This window comes from Heptranchias perlo, chromosome 35 (assembly GCF_035084215.1).
Source record: "Heptranchias perlo isolate sHepPer1 chromosome 35, sHepPer1.hap1, whole genome shotgun sequence".
NCBI lineage: Eukaryota > Metazoa > Chordata > Chondrichthyes > Hexanchiformes > Hexanchidae > Heptranchias > Heptranchias perlo.
Window position 1 is genome coordinate 17,512,209 of NC_090359.1, and position 4,207 is coordinate 17,516,415.

Below are 4,207 nucleotides of genomic sequence, written 5' to 3' on the forward strand. Positions count from 1 at the left end.
AGAGTTAACGTTTCAGGTCGATGACCCTTCGTCAGAACTGGAAAAAGTTGAAGATTAAACAGTTTTTAAACAAGTACAGCGTCAGGAAAAGGGATGGGGGAGGAAGGGGAGGGGAGGAAAGAACAAAAGGGAAGGTCTCTGATAGGGTGGAGGGCAGGAGTGATTAAATGACAAAAGGAATGATGGTGCAAGGCAAGGAGGGTGGTAATGGGACAAGTAAAGAAACAAAAGATGGGTCAAGAGGAGCTGTAAATGGCAACATTAGAACCACAATCAGCACTTGATCTCCGAAAAAATGTGATCAGTGTTTATGATCTGAAGTTATTGAAATCAATGTTGAGTTCAGAAGGTTGTAAAGAGCCTGATCGAAAGATGAGGTGCTGTTTCTCGAGCTTGTGTTGAGCTTCATTGGAACGGTGTAAGAGGTAGGGGACAGAGAGGTCAGAGTGGGATTGGGACGGGGAATTAAAACGGCAAGCGACCGTAGGTCAGGGTCACGCTTGTGGACTGAGCGGAGGTGTTCAGCAAAGCTATTACAAATAAATCGCTGTTTCACCTGGAAGGAATGTTTGGGGCCCTGGAAGGTGGGAAGGGAGGAGGTGAAAGGGCAGGTGTTGCATCTCCTGCACTCGAATGGGAAGGTACCGTGGGGAGGAGATCGAGTGTTGGGGGTGATGGAAGAGTAGACCAGGGTGTTGTGGAGGGAGCGGTCCCTTCGGAAGGCTGAAAGGGGAGGGGAGGGGAAGGTGTTTTTGGTGGTGGCATCGCGCTTGGACGTGGTGGAAATGGCGGAGGATGATACTTTTAATGTGGAGGCTGGTGGGGTGGAAGCCAAGGACAAGGGGGACCTACCGTGGTTCTGGGAGGGAGTGGAATGGGTAAGGGCAGAAGTGAAGGAAATAGGACGGACACAGTCGAGGGCCCAGTCAACTACAGTGGAGGGGAGTCCTCTGTTGAGAAAAAAGGAAGACAGATCGGAAGTACTGGTGCGCAAGGTGGCATCGTCAGAACAGACACAATGGAGACGGAGAAACTGGGAGAAGGGAATAGAGTCCTTACAGGAAGCGGGGTGGGAGGAAATGTAATCAAAGTAGCTGTGCGGGTCGGGGGGCTTATAATAGATTTTGGTTGACAGCCTATCCCTGAAAATGGAGAAAGAGGAATGGAAGGGAAGGTTCGGAGATGGACCGTGTGAGGGGAAGGGTGAAAATTGGAAGCAAACTTGACTGGGGCGAGAGCAGGAAGCGACATCGATACAGTCATCAATGTACCGGAAAAAGAGGTGAGGGAGGGGAGCTGAGTCGGACTGGAACAAAGAATGTTCCACCTCTCCCACAAGTTCAGCCAGGCAGAGGAGGGTGGTGGAGGATGGGGATTGGTTGGGCCATCTTTCGTGGAAGAGGCAGGGGGCCCGCAGGCCGTCCTGGTGGGGGATGGGGGTGTAGATGGACTGGACGTCCTGGGTGAAAAGGAGAGGGTGAGGGCCGGGGAACTGGAAATTGTTCAAGTGGCGGAAGGCATCGGATGAGTTGCGGATAGAGATCGGAATAAACTGGACAACGGGAGACAAAGTAGAGTCGAAATAGGAAGAAGTTTGTTCCGCGGGGCAAGATCAGGCTGAGACGATGGATCTCCTGGGGCAGTCCAGTTTTTGGATCTTGGGAAGGAGGTAGAAGCGGGCTTGGGGGACTATGAGGTTGGAGGCCGTGGGGAGAAGTTCTACACAGGAGATAAGGTCAGTGATGGTCTGCGAAACTATGGATTGATGTTGGGTGGTGGGATCATGGTCCAGGGGAAGGTAGGAGGATGTCGGAGAGTTGGAGTTCAGCCTCCGTTAGGTAGAGGTCTGTTCACCTCACAACAACAACAGAGCCGCCATTGTCAGCAGGTTTAATGACAATGTCAGGATCGGACTCGAGAGAACGGAGTGCTGCAAGTTCAGAGGGAGGGAGGTCAGAGTGAGTGACGGGAGCAGAGAAATTGAGACGGTCGATGTCACGCCGGCAGTTCCCAATGAAAAGATTAAGAGAGGGTAAGAGGATAGAGGGAGGGGTCCAGGTGGACCGAGAATTCTGAAGATGGGAGAAAGGGTCCGCTGTGCGGGGGGAAGACTCCTGGCCAAAGAAATGGGCGCGGAGGAGAAGGCGACGGAAGAAGAGCTCAGCATCGTGACCAGCTCGAAACTCATTGAGGTGGGGGCGTAAGGGGATGAAGCTGAGGCCTTTGCTGAGGACTGACGTTCGGGGTCAGAGAGGGGATGGTCAGAGTGAATGGTGAAAACACGACAAAGAGATTGGAGGGAGGGATGGGGTCAGTGGAAAGTGAAGGGGAAGAAGGATCGGGAGGGGTCTTGGTATCTAAGAGTTGTTGAAACTTGCGGTCCTTGACACCTAAGAGGAAGAAAAAAGTTTTTTTCATAAAAGCGCCGGATGAGGCGAAGGATGAAATGGAACTGCGGACCAGGACAGCTCTGAAGTAGAGAGAGTCGGTGCTGCTGAAGAGAGAGTGTTTGATCAGGTTTCCACTAAAACTCACTTTCACAGCCTCATCTCCTTCCTCAGCAACTGTGTCCGGCTCCGACTTATTCCACGTGGATTCCAACTTCAATTCCACCCTTCAAGTTTCGGATCCACCCATGATTCCAGATATCTCCATGATATTCAGCGTTCCTCCAACCACTGCTCCCGCCGCTTCCTGAGATCCACGCTCAACGCCACGCACCGTCACATGCTCACTCTCGACCTCTCTCTCCACGCATGGTTTTTATCCCATCCGCGCCATTATTGCGTTTACCGTTTGATGTGTTGGTTCCTTCATTATATTCATCCAGAAGTCCTGGGTTTCAGTCCAATTCGAAGCCACGGTGGATGAATTTTGCATTGCTCACTGAACTCTGCTCAAATCAGCAAAGTCCTGATTGGCGCCCGGAGGTGTTGCGAGTGTAAGATGTGAATAAGTGAAGTATCAATCAAAGTGCACAATGACGCCCCGGTAAAGCGAGTATCTCTTATCGGATATTACTGCACCGCCTCAACTTGCCAAATGTTAACCTGTCAACCGCCATTCGCAGCTCAGTCGCGCTGCCCGTCGCTCACGCAACTCAACTGCTGAGAGAAAAGAGCCAACAAGCATCAAAACAAAAACCAGTTCTTCAGTTACCATCCCCTGGATCACAAGATTCCCCAAGTAAATTTCGTGAACATTCAGGCCGCTGTCTTTCCAGAGGCCGGCCAAAGAAATGGGCGCGGAGTAGAAGGCGCCCATTTCTTTGTCTGTCGAGCGGTCACGCAGATCGAAATGGTTTCAAGGCACAAATGAACATTGGTGCGAATGGGACATGTGCCCAATCGAAACAGCGGTCGTAGCAGAGCAAACTTAAAGGCGTTAAATTGTAAAAGTGAATGTTAGAGTCGGCAATGCCTCAGGGTGTGCCCATGAAATGGAAGGAGGAAAGTAAAGGAGGCCTATTGATTGTGGAAGGAAGAAAAATCTGGCAGAACAGGTGGGTTTGAACTGTGGAACATCAAGTACAGGCATGTGAGAGTGCTGGGATTTGATGGAATATTTAGGTTTCCGCCAGCAACAAAAAATATTTCTTTCATGTGCTAAAGATTGATTTCTTGCTGCATTCTATTAGCAAATGTGGCAAAGGATGAAAGAGGTAAATGAAACAGTATTGAAACTCGTATTCGAGCCGAAGTTACTGCGATCATAACGCAGAGAATGAACCACGATAGGATCACGGCAACGGACATCAGGTGGGGCAGTCGTGCCCGAACAACAGCAATGTCGCGCACGGTGCTGCTTGGAAAAGAAGGATGTTTGGTAATCTGGTTAAAAAACATGCACTTTAAATTCTGGCAGTGGTGGGATTCGAACCCACGCCCCCGAAGAGACTGGAGCCTTAATCCAGCGCCTTAGACCGCTCGGCCACACTACCATCTGATACTGATATATTCAGCATCTGCTATCTGGTGATTGAAATGTGGTTTTCATGCTTTTTGACCTTTGAATCCAGGATTTTCCATTGAACGAATAAAATAAATGGGCTTTCTGAGCAATGTTCATGCGACGAGGTGACCGAGTGGTTGAGGTGATGGTCTGTTTATCCATTGTGCTCTGCACGCATGGTTTTGTATCCCATCCGCGCCATTATTGCATTTACCGTTTGATGTGTTGGTTTCTTCCTTATATTCAATCAGAAGTC

At 50.0% G+C, this 4,207-nt stretch overlaps 1 non-coding gene across 1 annotated transcript; it reads right to left on the reverse strand.

Annotated features, from left to right (window-relative positions):
• Window positions 1-3,858: 3,858 nt before the first annotated feature.
• On the reverse strand, window positions 3,859-3,940 carry trnal-aag (transfer RNA leucine (anticodon AAG)). The gene has a single exon. It is a non-coding gene; the product is annotated as a tRNA-Leu (tRNA).
• Between the last annotated feature and the right edge of the window lie 267 nt (window positions 3,941-4,207).